General features: G+C 43.9%; 1 pseudogene; it reads right to left on the bottom strand.

The window, feature by feature from the left end:
• LOC141258597 (uncharacterized) overlaps window positions 1-22,795 on the bottom strand; it is a 157,819-nt pseudogene that overhangs the window by 64,944 nt on the left and 70,080 nt on the right.

The raw sequence follows: 22,795 nt of genomic DNA, 5'->3' as shown, positions 1-22,795 counted from the left end.
GTCTGTGACTGTTCAGACACCAATATATCTGTTTAAAAGAGTCTGGTGTAGGCCAGATAACTAGAACTGTGGTTTTGCAGTTCCACGGGTCAAATCTCTGTATTATCCTGCTTTTGGCATTTTTTCCTTAAAAAAAACTGTAATAGTGTCTCCCTGACTGTTCAGACACAAATATATCTGTTTAAAAGAGTCTGGTGTAGGCCACATAACTATAACTATGGTTTTGCAGTTCCACGGTTCAAATCTCTGTATTATCCACCTTTTTGCCTTTTTTACATAAAAAATAAAAAAATTGAGTGTCTCGCTCAGTGTTCAGACACAAATATATCTGTTTAAAAGATTCTGGTGTAGGCCAGAGAAATAGAACTGTGGTTTTCCTCTTCCACGGTTCTAATCTCCTTTTTATTACCCTTTTTCCATTGATAGTGCGAGTGTAAGCTATTTTACTTCCTTTACAATGGACAAGGCGCGTGGCAAGAGACGTGGAGCTGGACGTTCTGGTGATGATGCGTGTAGAGGACGGAGCCGTGGCCAAGGTGAAAATGTGCCACAACCAGCAGCCACATCTTCTCGCTCCCACTTCTTGACCGAATTACTAGGGAAGCACACTACAACACCAGTATTGTGAACTGATCAGTGTGAACAGGTTATTAATTGGATAGCAGATAATACTTCCAGTAACCTGGGCACCACCACCTCCGGTCTGTCTTCCACACGGTCAAGTTTTAGTAGCCGTGAGTCTCGACCGAATACTCCTCCTCACCCTAATGCTCCTTCCTCCCACCATGCCGAGTGTCATCAGACAGCAACTGATCCCACACTTGGACACTCTGAAGAGCTGTTCACTGGTCCATTTCCATATTTGTGCCCCTCACTTGCTCCGCTTGAAATGGTGGAAGAGGAGATCTCATGTAGCGATGCCCAAATATTTGAACAGCCACGGCCACAGGAAGTCGACGCTGGCAATTTGTCACAAGAGGTGAATGATGACGAGACACAATTGCCACGAAGTGAGGAGGAGGATCGTGGTGCGCAAGTGGAAGAGGAGGAGGTGGTGGATGATCTAGTAACTGACCCAACGTGGCAGGAGGACATGCAGAGCGAGGCGAGCAGCACACAGGGGGAGGGAGGCAGAGTACCCCAACAGGCAGGAAGAAGCAGTGTGGTGGCCGCACACAGAAGGCGGGCAACAGTTCCCCGTAACACCAACACGAGGGCCGTTGCCAGTACAACCAGTAGGTCTTCCAGAGTCTGGAATTTTTTTAAAGACTCTGCTGATAACCCCAAAAAGGCCATTTGTACCACCTACCATGCCAGCATCAGCAGGGGTGACAAAACTACCAGCCTGACCACCACCAGCATGATCAGGCACATGACAGCAAAGCACCCGACTTTGTGGGGCGAACCCCAGGGTCCACGACCAGTGTCAGTGGGTGTCACCACTGCTTCTTCCACTGTTGTGCGTGTAATAGAACCCCCTGTTGTGCGTGCAAGGCAATGCCCTGTCCATACTGTATGCAAAGATGCCCCCTCCTCTCAGTCTTCACTTGTTATGGCAGTTTCTCAAGAAACAGCATCAACGTCCACGTCCCACCGCAGCGTTCAATTGTCCATATCCCAGAGCTTTAAACGAAAGCGCAAATTCGCAGCCAACGCCCTACAGGCCACAGTCCTAAATTTGCACATTTCACGACTGCTTGCGCTGGAATTGCTGCCATTTAGGCTGGTGGAGACGGAATTCTTCCGCAACCTTATGGCGGTGGTCGTCCCTCGGTACTCGGTCCCCAGCCGACACTATTTTGCCCGGTGTGCCATCCCCGCACTATACAAGCACGTGTCCCAAAACATCTGCCGTGCACTCAACAACGCAGTTACTGGGAGAGTCCACCTGACAACGGACACGTGGACAAGTGCTTGTGGCCAGGGACGGTACATCTCCCTGACGGCACACTGGGTAAACATAGTGGAAGCCAGGACCCAGTCGGACCTTGGGACGGAACACATCCTCCCCACACCGAGGTTTGCGGGTCCTATGTCAGTCAGAGTTGCCCCCACAGTGTACAGCTTCTGAGCATCATCCTCCTCCTCCTCCTCATGTTCAGCCTCCATCTCAGATATCACCACATCAGTTACAAGCTGGAAGCATTGCAGTACTGCCTCCGCCAAGCGGCAACAGGCTGTGCTGAGACTCATAAGCTTAGGTGATAAACCTCACACTGCTTGTGAGTTGTGGACAGCTGTGAAAGAGCAGGTAGATCTGTGGCTGAGACAAAGGAACCAACATCCAGGCATGGTCGTGTGTGACAATGGCCGTAACCTGGTGGCGGCTCTGAGGTGAGGCGAGATCACACACGTACCATGCCTGACTCATGTGCTTAACCTCGTGGTTCAGCGGTTTCTTAAATCGTACCCTGAGTTGCCAGATCTGCTTGTCAAAGTACGCCGCCTGTCAGCTCATTTTCGGAAGTCGGCTACAGCTTCCGCAGCCCTTGCTGTTTTGCAGCAGCGTTTGCAGCTTCCGGCACACCGACTGGTGTGTGATGTCCCCACACGTTGGAACTCTACCCTCCACATGTTGCAAAGGATTTGTGAGCAGAAGAGAGCAGTTGTGGAGTACCAGCTGCAACAAGGCCGTCGATATTCAGGTCAGACTCCACACATAAGACCTCAGGAGTGGACCTGGATGTCTGACATATGTACCATCCTGACAAACTTTGAGGAGTCCACCAAGATGATGAGTGGCGATGACGCCATCATTAGCGTCAGCATCCCACTTGTCTGTCTTTTGCAACGCTCTCTGCAGAGAATTAAAGAGGAGGCATTGCAGCCAGAGTATGATATGTATCAAGAAGCCGTAATGGGCGATTACACACAGCCCAGCCTCATCTCATCCCAACGTGCATTGGGGGACAATGAGGGAGAGGAGGAGGAAGAGGAGGAAGAACAGGAGCTGCTATCATGCGCTGTAGACGGTAGTATCTGTACAACTGTCATACCGTCGGTTCAGCGTGGGTGGCCTGAGGACAGGGGGGAGGAGAAGGAGGAGAGCATGGTCAGTCATCATCTTGGTGAGGACACGGAAGTCTTGCCCATTACCAGTCTGGCACGCATGGCTGACTTTATGTTACGCTGCCTTAATGGTGACCCTCGCGTTGTCAAAATATTTGGTGACAGTCATTACTGGTTGGTGACACTTTTAGACCCCTGCTACAAGGAGAACTTTCACTCTCTTATTCCTGAGGTGGAGAGGTCTACAAAAATGTGGCAGTACGAGAAGGCCCTTGCCGCAGAACTGTTAAAAAAATTCCCATCTGAACACGCTAGTGGCAGAGGTCACAGTTCGTTGACCAACCAAGGCGTACAGGCGAGAGAGACGCAACTCCAATCCAGCAGAGGCAGGGGAACACTGTCAACATTCTGGGACAGTTTTCTGAGACCCGCCCAGCTTACAGGCCCTGAGGCGCGGGGTACTCTCACAAGGAGTGGAAAGTTTCAAAAGATGGTGAGAGAGTACCTTGCCGACCGTACCAGTGTCCTCCGTGATTCCTCTGTGCCATTTAATTATTGGGTATCCAAGCTGGACACTTGGAATGAACTCGCTCTGTACGCCTTGGAGGTCCTGGCCTGCCCTGCCGCTAGCGTGTTATCGGAGCGTGTTCTAGTGCCGCTGGGGGAATTATAACTGATAAGCGCACTCGCCTGTCAACTGACAATGCTGACAAGCTGACCCTTATCAAAATGAACAAGGGCGGGATTGGGCCAGACCTCTCATCACCACCAAATGACAGCAGAGTAACATAAAGTCAAATCCACTGTGTTATTTCGGGAGGTGTATTCCCATGAACCGCTTCACACCCACACATGGGTATACGCGTCCTCATTTCGGCTGTTTTTTGCTCCTTCTCCTTAGCCTCCACCATCACTATACCACCAGGGTGACCGTGGTCCATATTGCCAGCATTGCAAGTTCCTCCGTCCTAATTTTTGGCAGCTTTTGCTTGGAAGGCATAGGCAAAGACTATCGGAGACCCACTCACCAATAATGGGAATAATGTTTGTAATATGCTGTACTGCATGGCTCTTCCAAGGGGCATTAAAACCGTCTTGTCAAACCACTCTGACCTCCACGTCTCTTCAAAGGGGCATTAAAACTGTATTGTTAAGCTACTGCGACCTCCACCACTCTTACAAGGGGCATTAAAACCATCTTAAGCTACTGTGACCTCCACCAATCTTCCAAGGGGCATTAAAACCGTTTTGTTAAGCTACTCTGAACTCCACGTCTCTTCCAAGGGGCATTAAAACCGTCTTGTTAAACCACTCAGACCTCCACGTCTTTTCCAAGAGGCATTAAAACCGTCTTGTTAAGCTACTGCGACCTCCATCACTCTTCCAAGGGGCATTAAAACAGTCATAAGCTACTGTGACCTCCACCACTCTTCCAAGGGGCATTAAAACCGTCTTAAGCTACTGTGACCTCCACCACTCTTCCAAGGGGCATTAAAAGCGTTTTGTTAAGCTACTCTAAACTCCACGTCTCTTCCCAGGGGCATTAAAACCGTCTTGTTAAACCACTATGACCTCCACGTCTCTTCCAAGGGGCATTAAAACCGTCTTGTTAAGCTACTGCGACCTCCACCACTCTTCCAAGGGGCATTAAAACCGTCTTGTTAAGCTACTCTGAACTCCACGTATCTTCTAAGGGGCATTAAAACCATCTTGTTAAACCACTCTGACCTCCACATCTCTACCAAGGGGCATTAAAACCGTCTTGTTAAGCTACTGCGACCTCCACCACTCTTCCAAGGTGCATTAAAACCGTCTTAAGCTACTGTGACCTCCAGCACTCTCCCAAGGGGCATTAAAACCATCTTAAGCTACTGTGACATCCACCACTCTTCCAAGGGGTATTAAAACTGTCTTGTTAAGCAACTCTGAACTCCACGTCTCTTCCAAGGGGCATTAAAACTGTCTTGTTAAACCACTATGACCTCCACATCTCTTCCAAGGGGCATTAAAACGTCTTGTTAAACTACGCTGACCTCCACGTCTCTTCCAAGGGGCATTAAAACTGTCTTGTTAAGCTTCTGTGACCTCCACCACTCTTCCAAGGGGCATTAAAACCGTCTAGTTAAACCACTATGACCTCCACGTCTCTTCCAAGGGGCATTAAAACCGTCTTGTTAAGCTACTCTGAACTCCACATCTCTTTCAAGGGGCATTAAAACCGTCTTGTTAAACCACGCTGACCTCCACATCTCTTCCAAGGGGCATCAAAACTGTCTTGTTAAGCTACTGTGACCTCCACCACTCTTCCAAGGGGCATTAAAACCGTCTTGTTAAGCTACTCTGAACTCCATGTCTCTTCCAAGGGGCATTAAAACCGTCTTGTTAAACTACTATGACCTCCACGTCTCTTCCAAGGGGCATTAAAACCGTCTTGTTAAGCTACTGCGACCTCCACCATTCTTCCAAGGGGCATTAAAACCGTCTTGTTAAGCTACTCTGCACTCCACGTCTCTTCCAAGGGGCATTAAAACGTCTTGTTAAACTACGCTGACCTCCACGTCTCTTCCAAGGGGCATTAAAACTGTCTTGTTAAGCTTCTGTGACCTCCACCACTCTTCCAAGGGGCATTAAAACCGTCTTGTTAAACCACTCTGACCTCCACGTCTCTTCCAAGGGGCATTAAAACCGTCTTGTTAAACCACTATGACCTCCACCACTCTTCCAAGGGGCATTAAAACCGTCTTGTTAAGCTACTGCGACCTCCACCACTCTTCCAAAGGGCATTAAAACCAACTTGTTAAGCTACTGTGACCTCCACCACTCTTCCAAGGGGCATTGAAACCGTCTTGCTAAACCACTCTGAACTCCACAGCTCTTCCAATTAACTCTAACCTCCACGACTCTTCCAACGGGCATTGCATTTCCTCCTAATTTTAGTCAGCTTTTGCTTTTCAATGCATAGGCGAACACTAAGGGAGACCTACTCCCCAATAATTGGTAGAAGGTTTTTAGTACGCTGTAATCCACGTCTGTTTCAAGGGGCATTGCAGTTCCTCATAATTTTTGGAAAGCCTTCCATTCACTGCTTAGGCCAACAGTGTACAGGAGACCCAGTTGTGATAATTGGAAAAAAAGGTTTAGTTAAGGCCCTCTGACCTCCATGTCACTTCCAAGGGGCATTGGAGTGCCTCGAAATTTTTGGTATGCATTGCACTCACTGTATGCCCTATAACTGTGTAGCCGAACCGCTCCTTTTGGTATAGAAACATATCCTACAAGACATGTGTGGTTGACTGGCCTGATATTGATGTGAATGGTCCCTGTTCCTCCTGCTCTTTCTCCTTGGCCACCACCTCATCCATCATTCATCACCTGAAGCTTTGTTTTAACGGGAGTCATAGAACTGGGATAGTAGCAGGAAAACATCCAGCAATCCTCGGAGGAGGTAGGATATGCGCCAAAACGCTGACCACCTCAGGCCTAGCCACTACTACATACATGCGCTTGCATTCCAAGGAACAGAAAGCTAAGGAGATGGATGGCCTCATGATCATGAATAATTTACTCATTGTGTAGGAGGCCGACCACTGCTGCTGTCTACCTTCTGAATTTTGTGTTGAAGCCTGATTGACCCAGGACCCGCAATCCTCTATGTCTGGAGGAGGTGTTGCATCCCAGTGTCCAACTGTGTCCCGGCTTCCACAATATTAACCCAGTGTGAAGGCGTCAGTGAGATGGACCCTCCCTGGCCACATTCACTTGTTCACGTGTTTGTGGTTAGGCTGCCCTTCAAATAGGGGCGGCTGGGGACCGTTTATGGACACCCGGCCGCGGGGCGGCTGGGGACCAATTGTGGACACCCGGCCGCCGGGCGGCTGGGGACTGAGTATGGATACCAGGCCGCCGACGCAGGCATGACGTGGTGGCCAAATTCCACCTCCACATGCCTAAAAGGCCCAATTTCAAGTGCAAGCAAGCAGTATGGTATTGCAGCCTGGGGGTGGGTGGGTGGCAGGCTGCATACTTGTGCTTGCATTGCAAGGAATGGGGGAGGTACAAATGAACTCTGCCCTGGGACAAGGACTTGCACGGGGATAGTTGCAAGTCTGCATCTTCTGATGCGGCAAGGATGACTTCTGATGGGCACACTTTAAGGCAGAGACCTGGGTGTCAGAGATGCTTCCAGGGGTCTTCCCCATGCTGTTCCCATGTCTTTTCAGCACTGTATGCATGTGTCACACAGCACATGGCCAGATAAGGTTGTAAAATGTGAATGCATTTGTCACGGTTGAAAGCAATACAAAAGTGCAAAAACGCATAAAAAATGCTACTTGTGAACATAGCCCAAGGTGTGGAGGAGTATTTTTGTTTTTGGTTATTTATTTTACCTTATACACAAGTCTTTACCCTGGAAAGGAAGTTCCTTAACATATTTCACAGGAAAACCGTTTCAGTTTCGTTTTTGAACGTTTTATTGTGAGCCCGTAAAAGTGGCTTAATACCTCAGACCACGTTGTTGACAGCAGTGACCTGGGGATCAGAAATGCTTCCTGGGGCGATGCCCATGCTGTCCCCATGTCATTTGAGCACTGTCACTATCGTTTTGGGCACTTTTTAGGCTTTCTACAGACAGCCGGGGATGCCGCCGCAAAAATGCTCGGGTCTCCCATACACTGTGTTCCAAATTATTATGCAAATAATATTTTCTCAGATTTTCCCAAATTACCTATATGAATTGCAGTCATTGTAATTTTCCAGTCAAATAACTATTAGAGTACAATTGAAAGGTTTTTGTACAAACTGCCTATGATAACAGTATATTTAAAAAAAAATAAAACACTCAAACTGCACTCAAAATGCATGTTCCAAATTATTATGCACAGCAGAGTTTTCAACCTTTTCATTTTAATAAAGAACAAAAAAATGGTTATTTTTGAAATTATAAGCATTAGCAGGTTATTACACACTGAAATCAAACAGTTTTCAAATCAAAACTTGATTTTAGGTGATGTCACATTTGCACATAGGACCCCTTGTCCGAAAGGAGCTTCTGAACTCTCTCGTCCATTGAATTTGTCAGGTTTTGGATGGTTTCTGCTTCAATTGTTTTATTTGGCTATCTTAGGAGGATATCTGTTTGTGCAGGTAACTATTACTGTGCAGAATTATTAGGCAACTTAATAAAAACCAAATATAATCCCATCTCACTTGTTTATTTTCACCAGGTAAACCAATATCAGTGCACAAAATTTAGAAATAAACATTTCTGATATGCAAAAACAAAAAAATTAGTGATCAATATAGCCACCTTTCTTTATGATGACACTCAACAGCCTTCCATCCATAGATTCTGTCAGTTGCTTGATCTGTTTTCGATCAACATTGTGTGCAGCAGCCACCACAGCCTCACAGACGCTGTTCCGAGAGGTGTACTGTTTTCCCTCCCTGTAGATCTCACATTTTATGATGGACCATAGGTTCTCTATGGGGTTCAGATCAGGTGAACAAGGGGGGCATGTCATTATTTTTTCTTCTTTTAGACCTTTACTGGCCAGCCACGCTGAGGAGTAGTTGGATGCATGTGATGGAGCATTGTCCTGCATGAAAATCATGTTTTTCTTGAACGATACTGACTTCTTCCTGTACCACTGCTTGAAGAAGTTGTCTTCCAGAAACTGGCAGTAGGTCTGGGAGTTGAGCTTCACTCCATCCTCAACCCGAAAAGGTTCCACAAGTTCATTTTTGATGATACCAGCCCATACCAGTACCCCACCTCCACCTTGCTGGCGTCTGAGTCGGAGTGGAGCTCTCTGCCCTTTACTGATCCAGCCTCTGGCCCATCAAGAGTCACTCTCATTTCATCAGTCCATAAAACCTTTGAAAAATCAGTCTTAAGATATTTCTTGGCCCATTCTTGACGTTTTATCTTATGTTTCTTGTTGGTCTTTTTTCAGCCTTCCTTACCTTGGCCATGTCCCTGAGTATCACACACCTTGTGCTTTTTGATACTCCAGTAACGTTGCAGCTCTGAAATATGGCAAAACTGGTGGCGAATGGCATCTTGGCAGCTTCACGCTTGATTTTCCTCAATTCATGGGCAGTTATTTTGCACATTGTTTGGCCAACACGCTTCTTGCGACCCTGTTGGCTATTTGCCATGAAACGCTTGATTGTTCGGTGATCACGCTTCAAAAGTTTGGAAATTTCAAGACTCCTGCATCCCTCTGCAGGACATCTCACAATTTTGGACTTTTCATAGCCCGTCAAATCTCTCTTCTGACCCATTTTGCCAAAGGAAAGGAAGTTGCCTAATAATTAAGCACACCTTATGTAGGGTGTTGATGTCATTAGTCAACACCCCTCCTCATTACAGAGATGCACATCCCCAGATTTACTTAATTGGTAGTTGGCTCTCAAGAATATGCAGCTTGGAGTAGGACAACATGTATAAAAAGTATCATGTGATCAAAACACTCATTTGCCTAATAATTCTGCACACAGTGTACACAAGTCTTTACCCTGGAAAGGAACTTCCTTAACATATTTCACAGGAAAGCAGTTTCAGTTTCATTTTTGAACGTTTTATTGTGAGTCCGTAAGAGTGGCTTAATACCTCTGACCACGTTGTTGACAGCAGTGACCTGGGGGTCAGAAATGCTTCCTGGGGCGATGCCCATGGTGTCCCCATGTCATTTGAGCACTGTCGTTATCGTTTTGGGCACTTTTTAGGCTTTCTACAGACTGCTGGGGGTGCCGCCGCAAAAATGCTCGGGTCTCCCATAGACTAACATTGGGCTCATTGCTCGGGTCGAGCACCCGAGAATCATGATGAGCTCGGCCCGAGCACCCAAGCATTTTGGTGCTCGCTCAACACTAGAAAAAGAGTCCTGAACGTAAGGAGTGAAATAGTTTGGACTGACTGCAGAACCACTTTTGAAAGAACAGAAGGACTACTGAGAATCCATATGGCTGACAAATATATACAGTACAGACCAAAAGTTTGGACACACCTTCTCATTTTAAGATTTTTCTGTATTTTCATGACTATGAAAATTGTACATTCACACTGAAGGCATCAAAACTATGAATTAACACATGTGGAATTATAGACTTAACAAAAAAGTGTGAAACAACTGAAAATATGTCTTATATTCTAGGTTCTTCAAAGTAGCCACCTTTTGCTTTGATGACTGCTTTGCACACTCTTGCATTCTCTTGATGAGCTTCAAGAGGTAGTCACCGGAAATGGTTTTCACTTCACAGGTGTGCCCTGTCAGGTTTAATAAGTGGGATTTCTTGCCTTATAAATGGGGTTGGGACCATCAGTTGTGTTGTGCAGAAGTCAGGTGGATACACAGCTGATAGTCCTACTGAATAGACTGTTAGAATTTGTATTATGGCAAGAAAGAAGTAGCTAAGTAAAGAAAAACGAGTGGCCATCATTACTTTGAGAAATGAAGGTCAGTCAGTCCGAAAAATTGGGAAAACTTTGAAAGTGTCCCCAAGTGCAGTTGCAAAAACCATCAAGCCCTACAAAGAAACTGGCTCACATGAGGACCGCCCCAGGAAAGGAAGACCAAGAGTCACCTCTGCTTCTGAGGATAAGTTTATCCGAGTCTCCAGCCTCAGAAATCGCAGGTTAACAGCAGCTCAGATTAGAGACCAGGTTAATGCCACACAGAGTTCTAGCAGCAGACACATCTCTACAACAACTGTTAAAAGGAGACTTTGTGCAGCAGGCCTTCATGGTAAAATAGCTGCTAGGAAACCACTGCTAAGGACAGGCAACAAGCAGAAGAGACTTGTTTGGGCTAAAGAACACAAGGAATGGACATTAGACCAGTAGAAATCTGTGCTTTGGTCTGATGAGTCCAAATTTGAGATCTTTGGTTCCAACCACTGTGTCTTTGTGCGACGCAGAAAAGGTGAACGGATGGACTCTACATGCCTGGTTCCCACCGTGAAGCATGGAGGAGGAGGTGTGATGGTGTGGGGGTGCTTTGCTGGTGACACTGTTGGGGATTTATTCAAAATTGAAGTCATACTGAACTAGCATGGCTACCACAGCATCTTGCAGCGGCATGCTATTCCATCCGGTTTGCGTTTAGTTGGACCATCATTTATATTTCAACAGGACAATGACCCCAAACACGCCTCCAGGCTGTGTAAGGGCTATTTGACCAAGAAGGAGAGTGATGGGGTGCTACGCCAGATGACCTGGCCTCCACAGTCACCAGACCTGAACCCAATCGAGATGGTTTGGGGTAAGCTGGACCGCAGAGTGAAGGCAAAAGGGCCAACAAGTGCTAAGCATCTCTGGGAACTCCTTCAAGATTGTTGGAAGACCATTTCCGGTGACTACCTCTTGAAGCTCATCAAGAGAATGCCAAGAGTGTGCAAAGCCGTCATTAAAGCAAAAGGTGGCTACTTTGAAGAACCTAGAATATAAGACATATTTTCCGTTGTTTCACACTTTTTTGTTAAGTATATAATTCCACATGTGGTAATTCATAGTTTTGATGCCTTCAGTGTGAATGTACAATTTTCATAGTCATGAAAATACAGAAAAATCTTTAAATGAGAAGGTGTGTCCAAACTTTTGGTCTGTACTGTATATATATTGTGTACACCGGATTACGATACTCTATTAGTTCTCCTGAACCATCTTAACTCCTTCTCAACCCATGACATACTATTACATTCCTCGCGTGGGCTCAGAAGTCAGCATTGATTATGATTGTGTAACCTCTTAGCTGCATCTATTAACAGTGATTGCAATATTTAGATGATTAACAGAGGGAGGAGGCTCTTTATCCTCCATCTCCACCACTTCACAAAACCATGACCTAACAAAAGAATCCAAGTTTTCCAGCCTAATATATTTGTAAAGTAAAAACGTTAAAAAAATAAAAATCTATAAAAAAAAAAAGTAAATTGCCCTTTTTTTACCTGTATAATTGAAAAAAAAATTAAAAAAGAAAAGTATACATAACTGGTATCCTCGCATCCGTAATGACACAAAATATAAACTAGCAGGTCACTTTACCTGTCATAAAATATTAAAAAAAACAAAGTCAGAATTCCTGGTTTAAGACTGTGTGCCCACTATGCGTTTTTCAAGCGTTTTTGCAGCGGAATTTCCGCAGCGAAAACGCTTAAAAAACGCTTGGTAATACGTTCCCCATGGTCCCCAATGATAACATAGCCATCATTCTCATCAATAATAGTCATAAATCTTCCATCCATTGAGTCTGACAATTTCTTCATTTGTTGACCATCAACTTTTTGGTCAGCACCAACCACAAACCCAGACGCTTTCCAGAGCAGTGACTGTTCTCTTTTAGGCTGCGTGCCCACTATACGTTTTTCAAGCGTTTTTGCTGCGGAATTTCCGCAGCGAAAACTGTTAAAAAACTCTTGGTAATACGTGCCCCATGGTCCCCAATGATAATCCGCATGTGTTGTGCACATGCTGCGGAAATTTTCGCTGCGGATTATCATAGCGGAAAAATCCGCAGCATGTCTATTAATTTTGCGGACACGCAGCGTAATCGCCGCCATTGACTTGCATTGGACCGCGTGACATCCGCATCACTGCATCTGTACATGCGGATATCACACGATTCAATGTGCGGATGGTACCCAGGTCTGGAGGAGAGGAGACTCTCCTCCAGACCTGGGTACCATAGAAACTGTAAAAAAAAGAATTTAAAATAAAAAATAAATATTATACTTACCTTCTGATGTCCCCGGCCTCCTTAGTGATGCGTCCGGTCTCTTGTACGGCTCGCGGTGGTGTGAAGGACCTGACATGACGTCATTGAGTCATGTCACACGTCACGCGACCGCTGACGTCGGCGGTCGCGTGACCTGTCACATGACTCAATGACGTCACCGCAGGTCCTTAAACACCACCGCGAGACACCGGGGAGACCGGACGGAGCGGAGATAATACCAGGGGACATCGGAAGGTAAGTATAATCTTTATTTTTTACCATTTTTATTCTTTTTTTTTAACTATTTCTTGGTCACACTATATAAATCCATGCCGGTTGCATGGATTTATATAGTGTGACCAAGTTGTCAAGCACTTTCCAAGTGATGCTAAAATCGCTTGGAAAAGCGCTTGATAACCCGCATGCGGAAATGCATGTGAAGAACGCTTGACAAACGCTTCTACCTGGCGGGAAAAACACATGTAAAAACCGCATGTACAATCCGCATGCGTTTTTCCTGCCAGGGAGATGCAGAAAAAATATGCAGCATTTCTGCATCGTGGGCACATAGCCTTAGTTTCCTCAAAAAATGAATAAAAAGCAACCAAAAAATCCATCCAAAAATGATAAACACTAGCTGTTCACACAGCTCCAATGACCCAAATATATACAGTACAGACCAAAAGTTTGGACACACCTTCTCATTTAAAGATTTTTCTGTATTTTCATGACTATGAAAATTGTACATTCACACTGAAGGCATCAAAACTATGAATTAACACATGTGGAATTATATACTTAACTGAAAAGTGTGAAACAACTGAAAATATGTCTTATATTCTAGGTTCTTCAAAGTAGCCACCTTTTGCTTTGATGACAGCTTTGCACACTCTTGGCATTCTCTTGATGAGCTTCAAGAGGTAGTCACCGGAAATGGTTTTCACTTCACAGGTGTGCCCTGTCAGGTTTAATAAGTGGGATTTCTTGCCATATAAATGGGGTTGGGACCATCAGTTGTGTTGTGCAGAAGTCTGGTGGATACACAGCTGATAGTCCTACTGAATAGACTGCTAGAATTTGTATTATGGCAAGAAAAAAGCAGCTGTAAAGAAAAACGAGTGGCCATCATTACTTTAACCGGTTCCCGACCGCCCACTGTAGATAAACGTCCGCGCTGCCTGGGCTCTGTGCAGCGCCGACGTTTAAAAACGGTGGGTGGTCTCGCAGTGCTCAGGACCCCCAGGGTCCTGCAAGCACTGCAATTCCGGTGCAGAGCGTTAGCTCTGACAGGGTACATCATCGGGACCTGATTAGATCAGGTCCCAGTGATGTTAACCCTTTGCTGTCTTCTATATGCTGCGATCTATAGTGATCGCGGCATATAGGAGACAGCAGGAAGAGAGGGGGTCGTCTTACTTACCTCCGAAGACCTCCGTTTCGTTTGAGGACCTGGGGTTGCTATGGCAGCTGGAGGTCACATGACCGCCTCCAGCTCTGCCATATATGGTGTCCTTCCTGTCTGGCTTCAGCCTGTATGTAGCTGATGCCAGACAGGAAACTGACTGAAACAGTCAGTGAAGATCTCATGTAATGTAATATATGTCTATTACATTACATGAGATCAGTGATCAGAAAAATAAAAATTAATGTCCCATACAGGGACTAAGTAAAAATGTAAAAAAAAGTAAAAAAAAAGTTTTTAAACTATTAAAAAAAATCACAAAATAAATAAAAATAAATAAATAAAATATTAAACCAATAAATCCGTATATTATTACAAAACCAAAAAAAGTACACATATTTGGTATCGCCGCGTCCGAAACAACCCGAGCAATAAAACTGTTACACTAATTAACTCCTTCTGTGCACAACGTAATAAAAATAAATAAAAAACGGAGCAAAAAAATATGCTTTTTCATCATATCGCCAAACAAAAAGTGGAAAAAAATGCGATCAAAAAGCAGAATAGAAATAAAAATGGTACCACTGAAAACTTCATCTTGTTCCGCAAAAAAAAGCCGCCATACAGCTCCATCAGCCTAAAAATAAAAAAGTTATAGCGCTCAGAATAAAGCAATGCAAAAAAAATATTTTTTTTTCTATAAAATTGTTTTATTGTGTAAAAGCGCCAAAACATAAAAAAAATACAGTAAGTGTAGTATCGCTGTAAACGTACTGACCCGAAGAATAACGCTGCCTGATCACTTTTACCACACGCAGAACGGCATAAAAAAAACCTCAAAAAACAATTCCTGAAGTGTTTGTTTTTGTTAACTTTACCTCCCAAAAAACGGAATAGAAAGCGATCAAAAAATGTCACGTACCCAAAAATGGTTCCAATAAAAATGTCAACTCGTCCCGCAAAAAACAAGCCGTCACATGACTCTATCGGCCGAAATATGGAAAAATTATAGCTCTCAAAATATGGTGATGCAAAAACTAGATTTTGCAAAAAAAGCATATTTTAGTGTGTGACAGCTGTCAGTCATAAAAACCCGATATAAATCTGGTATCTCTGTAATTGCACCGACCCGAAGAATAAAGTAATCTAATCAGTTATATCACACTAGGAATGGCATAAAAAATAAATAAAACAAATATTATTCACCTGCTACTGATTTATTTATTATGTCTCCCAAAGATCCCAGTAAGGCTCTGCTCACATTTATCCTGTGCTCTGCGCTGAGCACTTACACCAGAGTTTCCGTGTAAATCTCTGAAATACGTGATTCAGCCAGAACCCATGACGGAAGATTCCCTGTAATGAGGCAGATATAGGCCACTGTGGATGCCATCTGGACTGTGATCCCACGGTGTCATTTGTTTTAGGCGTGCATAAAAGTGCGGTTGGCCACAGTTTTGTGCACTTCTGAAAAAAAGGACACCACTAAACAGAGGCCAGACGGAGTCCAGAGTAACTCTGCTGCCTCATTACAGTGAATGGATCCCGCAGGGGTTTCATCTGAATTACATCACTTGGAAATTTAGATGGAAACCCCGATGTAAGTGCTCAGCCTCGAGCGCCGGATAAATGTTACGTAAAATGTTCCCAATAAAAGCTTCAACTCAGTCCTCAAAAAAAGCAAGTCCCCACTCAGGTCCATCATCTGTTAAAAATATAAGGGACTTCCAAGTTACTGGTAGCAGAAAGGCTCTGGAAAAGCAAAATGGTCCTTGCCCCCCAAAAGAAATTCAGAAAATTTTGTGCTCCCAAATCCAAATGCCTATTCTACAATAATTTGTTCTCCAATTGTCAAATAGCGCTCCGTCCCTCCCAGATCTCGCCGTATGGCTGAGCGGTACGATACAGCCACATATGGGGTATTAACACTTTTAGAAGAAATTGTGTGACGCATTTCGGCACCATTTTTACCCATTGCCCTGTGTGAAAATGTAAAATCTGAGGGTAAAACATTTTTTTGTGGTAAAAATATAATTATGCTTTTTTCACTGCCCAATGGTATAAATTTAAAAATTAAAAAATACTCACTACTTCCCTAGATGAATTCCTTGAGAGGTGTAGTTTACAAAATGGGGTCACTTGTGGGGGTTTCTGCTGTTTCGGCATGTCAGCGACTCTTCAAATGTGACATGGTGTCTGCTGCCTATCCCAGCCAACATAGCGCTTCTTTCTCTTCCGAACCCTGCCGTACACCAAAGCAGTGGTTTTCCCCCACATATGGGGTATCGGCGTACTCAGGAGAAATTGTACAACAAATTTCATGGTGCAATTTATCCTGTTACCCTTATGATAGTACAAAATTAGGGAAAGGAAAACATTTTTTATGTGAAAAAAGCGAAAATTTTATTTTTACGGCTCAATGTTATAAACTTCTGTGAAGCAGCTGGGGGTGCAAGGTGCTCACCACACATCTAGATAAGTTCCCTAAGGGGTATAGTTTCCAAAATGGTGGCACTTGTAGGGGGTTACCACTGTTTAGGCACATTAGGGGCTCCCCAAATGTGACATGGCGTCCGCTAATTATTCAAACAAATTTTACATTCAAAAAGTCAAATGGCGCTCCTTCCCTTTCAAACCCTGCCATGTGCCCAAACAGTAATTTGCCTCCACATATGGGGTATCGGCGTGTTCAGGAGAAATTGCACAACAAATTTCATGGTGCAATTTATCCTGTTACCCTTATGATAATACAAAATTAGGGAATGAAAAACATTTTTTGAGGGAAAAATGTGAAAATTTTATTTTTACGGCTCAATATTATAAACTTCTGTGAAGCAGCTGGGGGTGCAAGGTGCTCACCTCACATCTAGATAAGTTCCCTAAGGGGTCTAGTTTCCAAAATGGTGGCACTTGTGGGGGGTTTCCACTGTTTAGGCACATTAGGGGCTCCCCAAATGTGACATGGCGTCCGCTAATTATTCAAACAAATTTTACATTCAAAAAGTCAAATGGCGCTCCTTCCCTTTCAAACCCTGCCATGTGCCCAAACAGTAATTTGCCTCCACATATGGGGTATCAGCGTGTTCAGGAGAAATTGCATAACAAATTTCATGGTACAATTTATCCTATTACCCTTATGATAATGCAAAATTAAGGGATGAAAAACGGTTTTGTGGGAAAAATGTGAAAATTTTATTTTTACAGCTCAATATTATAAACTTCTGTGAAGCACCTTGGGGTTCAAGGTGCTCACCACACATCTAGATAAGTTCCCTAAGGGGTCTAGTTTTCAAAATTTTGTCACTTGTGGGGGGTTTCCACTGTTTAGGCACATCAGGAGCTCTCCAAACACAACATAGCGTCTGCAAAATTATTCAGAGAAATTTAACATTCAAAAAGTCTAATGGCGCTCCTTCCCTTCCGAACCCTGCCGTGCGCCCAAACAGTGGTTTTCCCTCACATATGGGGTATCAGCACGCTCAAGAGAAATTGCACAAAAAAATTTGGGGTCCATTTTTTCATGTTACCCCTGTGAAAATAAAAAAAATTGGGTCTAAAGTAACATTTTTGTGAAAAAAGTTAAATGTTAATTTTTTTTTTCCACATTCCAAAAATTCCTGTGAAGCACCTGAAGGGTTAATAAAGTTCTTGAATGTGGTTTTGAGCACCTTGAGGGGTGCAGTTTTTAGAATGGTGTCACTTTTGGGTATTTTCTGCCATAAAGACCCCTCAAAGTGACTTCAAATATGATGTGGTCCCTAAAAAAATGTTTTTGTAAATTTTGTTGGAAAAATGAGAAATCGCTGGTCAACTTTTAACCCTTATAGCTCCCTAACAAAAAAAAATTTTGGTTCCAAAATTGTGCTGATGTAAAGTAGACATGTGGGAAATGTTATTTATTAACTATTTTGTGTGACATATCTCTCTGATTTAAGGGCATGAAAATTCAAAGTTTGAAAATTGCAAAATTTTCAAAATTTTCGCCAAATTTCCGATTTTTTCACAAATAAACACAAGTTATATCGAAGAAATTTTACCACTATCATGAAGTACAATATATCACGAAAAAACAATCTCAGAATCAGGGGAATACGTTGAAGCGTTCCAGAGTAATTACTTCATAAAGTGACAGTGGTCAGAATTGAAAAAATTGGCCCGGTCACGAAGGCAAAAACAGGCTCTGGCGCGAAGTGGTTAAGAAATGAAGGTCAGTCAGTGCGAAAAATTGGGAAAACTTCAAAAGTGTCCCCAAGTGCAGTTGTAAAAACCATCAAGCGCTACAAAGAAACTGGCTCACATGAGGACCGCCCCAGGAAAGGAAGACCAAGAGTCACCTCTGCTTCTGAGGATAAGTTTATCCGAGTCTCCAGCCTCAGAAATCGCAGGTTAACAGCAGCTCAGATTAGAGACCAGGTCAATGCCACACAGAGTTCTAGCAGCAGACACATCTCTACAACAACTGTTAAGAGGAGACTTTGTGCAGCAGGCCTTCATGGTAAAATAGCTGCTAGGAAACCACTGCTAAGGACAGGCAACAAGCAGAAGAGACTTGTTTGGGCTAAAGAACACAAGGAATGGACATTAGACCAGTGGAAATCTGTGCTTTGGTCTGATGAGTCCAAATTTGAGATCTTTGGTTCCAACCACCTTGTCTTTGTGCGACGCAGAAAAGGTGAACAGATGGACTCTACATGCCTGGTTCCCACCGTGAAGCATGGAGGAGGAGGTGTGATGGTGTGGGGGTGCTTTGCTGGTGACACTGTTGGGGATTTATTCAAAATTGAAGGCATACTGAACCAGCATGGCTACCACAGCATCTTGCAGCGGCATGCTATTCCATCCGGTTTGCATTTAGTTGGACCATCATTTATTTTTCATCAGGACAATGACCCCAAACACACCTCCAGGCTGTGTAAGGGCTATTTGACCAAGAAGGAGAGTGATGGGGGGCTACGCCAGATGACCTGGCCTGCACAGTCACCAGACCTGAACCCAATCAAGATGGTTTGGGGTGAGCTGGACCGCAGAGTGAAGGCAAAAGGGCCAACAAGTGCTAAGCATCTCTGGGAACTCCTTCAAGATTGTTGGAAGACCAGTGACTACTTCTTGAAGCTCATCAAGAGAATGCCAAGAGTGTGCAAAGCAGTCATCAAAGCAAAAGGTGGCTACTTTGAAGAACCTAGAATATAAGACATATTTTCAGTTGTTTCACACTTTTTTGTTAAGTATATAATTCCACATGTGGTAATTCATAGTTTTGATGCCTTCAGTGTGAATGTACAATTTTCAAATTCATGAAAATACAGAAAAATCTTTAAATGAGAAGGTGTGTCCAAACTTTTGGTCTGCACTGTATATATGATATATAAAAGTGATTGCTCGTAGAATACAGCGATGCAAAAAAAAAAATCATTTTTATTGTATTTTAATATGAAAAGCAATAACATATAAACATATTTTTATATCACTATTTCCATAATACCCCAAGTTATAAAATTAGCATACAATGTATCCCACCTAGTTAAAACAGTAATATAAAAAATATAAACTAAAAAGTGTTTTTTCGTTTTATAATTTACCATGCTTCGCGAAAAATAGAATAAAAAGTGATTAAAAAGTCACATATACCTCGAAATGGTACCACTAAAAAATGCAACAAGTTCCTATTCATATAGGGGGACAAAGAAAAAAAAAAGTCTATTAGAATATGCTGACACAAATTAATATATTTTTTTAAAGGGGATTTTATTGTGCAAAAGTAATAGCATAAAAAATACATATCTAAAATTTAGATCACTGCATCTGTAAAAAACCCAAACCATAACTTTATCATGTTATTTCTGCTGCCTAATGAATGTGGGCAATAGAAAAAAAACATTGACAGAATAGTGTTTTTTTTTGCCTCTCAAAAAATGTTATAAAAAGTGATCAAAATGTCTTATGCACCAATGAAAACTACAACTCCTTAAGCAAAAAAAAAATTATTACTCCCATAATCTGAAGGCATAAAAATAAGTTTGTTTACTTGCTTCAGGACTGCCATAGACTTCAAACATCCGGGTGAGGTCCCTGTCACACTCTGCAATGACGTTCAAAAAAGTCACTTCAAAGGCGATTAATTCCGGAAGCAAGGACCCCGCTGTTAGAGACTGCCGAAGCCCCCCTAGAGAAGGCAGAGACAGTTTATTACCGTCTGTGCCTTCTCCATCACTGTATACACAATACTAAACAATCACTGTGTATACAACAATAGGAAGCGCTGACCGGACATGTTCGGGGGGGCGCTGACCGGACATGTTCGGGGGGAGCTGACTGGACATGTTCGGGGGGCGCTGACCGGACATGTTCGGGGGGGGGGTGCGGTCTGAACGTCATGCTGAGCAGACGTGCTGTTACAGCTCCTCCAGATTTTACCTTTTCAAAGGCTTTAAACCTCCCAAAAAAAGGAGAAAAACGAGACCCACTGAACCCCCACTGGTCCCGCGACCCACGGAGCACTTGTCTGAGGGGCCCCGCCGCCATCTGACTTCAGGGGACACCGGAGACACTGAAGAAGCCGTGGAGAGAAGGCGCCATCACCGTCAGCGGTCTTTTCTCCCTCCTTGAGAGTGACGTGCACCTTAATGGCAGGAGCGGTACTGGCTGCGGGGACGCCGTGGGCAATCTGTCCCTGGAAAGCGACACTGCCGCGGAGCGGGCGAGAGGGAACGCCGGGCGGAGGGATCCAGCCGCAGCGGCCATCTTTCTCTACAGCAGTGCGACCCCCCATGACTCCGGAGCTGTGAACGGTTTCAGCGGTGTACGGTCTGGGGTCTCCTGCCTCACCTCCCCCTTCTTCCCTGTGACTTGTTGCATTATCCTCTCCTCGCCCTGAACCCGGGCAGAGGACCACTGAAAGACTTCCTGGGCACAATAAACATGGCACTTCTAGAATCTGATTTGGCGCCAAACCGCCATTTCAGAGAGCAGGAAGAGTTACAAGGGCCTGAGCACTTAATAATGGAAGAAGAAATAGAATAAAAAATAAAGATAAAGGAAGACACTGCTAGCTTCCCTAACTGGGAGTAAGATGTAAAACAGCCGAGACAAGATGGAACTCTGGGAAGTATATACTAAACGTAAACTGTGTATGAATCTCATTACTATATAAGAATGGTCAAGATAGGAGGAGGCCCTACGAGAGACATTTCTAACACTTCTAAAACAATAATCAGTGGAGGAGATATGGACAAATATATAAAAAAGACCTCGCAACAACCTCCCCCAAGCAAAAAATGTATAGAAGAAAGGACACCAATGTGCAGATTGAAGAAGATAAAGTACCAACAAGCAAAGAATTTCCTAATATGTATACCTTAACTGATAATAAATCATCATAACATTTCATTAAAGGCAAACAGAAATTCAAAAAAACTGGGGAATCAGTTTTATGAAATAGTAATACATTTTATTCAGCATAATATAAATATACAAGACAAGAAAAGATCATATAAAACAAGGTGAGAAGTACCACAGCCGCACTATGGGAAGGATTATGGGATATCCACCATAGTGGCAAAAGAGAAGAGAGACACTGGGTCCCAGTCAAATAGATGAAGTATCCTAATAATTATACTGGATCATGGAATGCACTAATAGGTATGTTGCTAGTAATTAAATATGTATCTTAGATCACCGTAAAGTGCAACCTGGTCCTGCTTATATCCTAGTCAAAGTCTTAGAAGAATGGAGGATAGAAATTACCTTGTGACATAATGTCAGGTGAAGCAAGGTACGCTTGGGACCCGTGTGATGGCCTCGACGCGCGTTTCACCTTCCGGCTTCGTCAGGAGGCGTGGTAAGTGATTAAAAGCAGGTGCTATTTAAATGAATGGATCTTAATAGCTAGCGAATCTGAGCGCAGATCGTCATGTTCCTCCACCCCGTGGCGCGGCCAGCCGGCGTCCGCAGGGCATGACGGGAAGGAGGACATGCGTCATCACCCCCGTCACCCCGCCCGGCCAGCAATGCCACAGAGGACAAGCAGTGCATGCACGAGGCGCGTCTGCGCTGTATGGAGGAGAACAAAAGGGGGGTCAAGGTAAGTTTGCCTTTAATGAAATGTTATGATGATTTATTATTATCAGTTAAGGTATACATATTAGGAAATTCTTTGCTTGTTGGTACTATATTAAATTTGGGATTGATTTCACTTTTTTAAGTGTCATCTTTATAGGTTTATATGATTGAAGAAGATGTTGACAGCGATCAGGGGGACTCAACTACTGACCCAATCCCAGTCTCCCACCCCTTTATACAAAGGACACTTAACAAAGCACTAGAACCACTCATAAGGGAGGTCCGTGACATTAAACAAGAAATGGGTCAGATTGGTACAAGAGTCGACTCACTAGAGTCCAAGAATCATTATGCAATTTCTCCTCAGCCGCAAACGAAGGTTTCCAAAAGTGTCAACATCTTAATTTTGCCTTTGACGCCCTTGAAGACCAGGAGAATAGGAGTCGTTGAAACAATCTGAGGATAAGAGATTTTCCGGGGTCGGTTCCAGCCGAATCCTTAATTTCAGCAGTCAAAAAGCTTTTCATCTCGATTCTGGGAGACAATTATCAAGGAGAAATCATAACTGGGAGAAAGCGCATAGAGCACTCAGGAAAAAGCCAAAAGCGGC

This window comes from Phyllobates terribilis, unplaced genomic scaffold, assembly GCF_046119375.1.
Source record: "Phyllobates terribilis strain yellow unplaced genomic scaffold, ASM4611937v1 Scaffold_3__8_contigs__length_932513732, whole genome shotgun sequence".
Taxonomy (NCBI): domain Eukaryota; kingdom Metazoa; phylum Chordata; class Amphibia; order Anura; family Dendrobatidae; genus Phyllobates; species Phyllobates terribilis.
The sequence above is the reverse complement of the archived record's forward strand: the minus strand, read 5'-3'. Positions and strand labels throughout refer to the sequence as shown.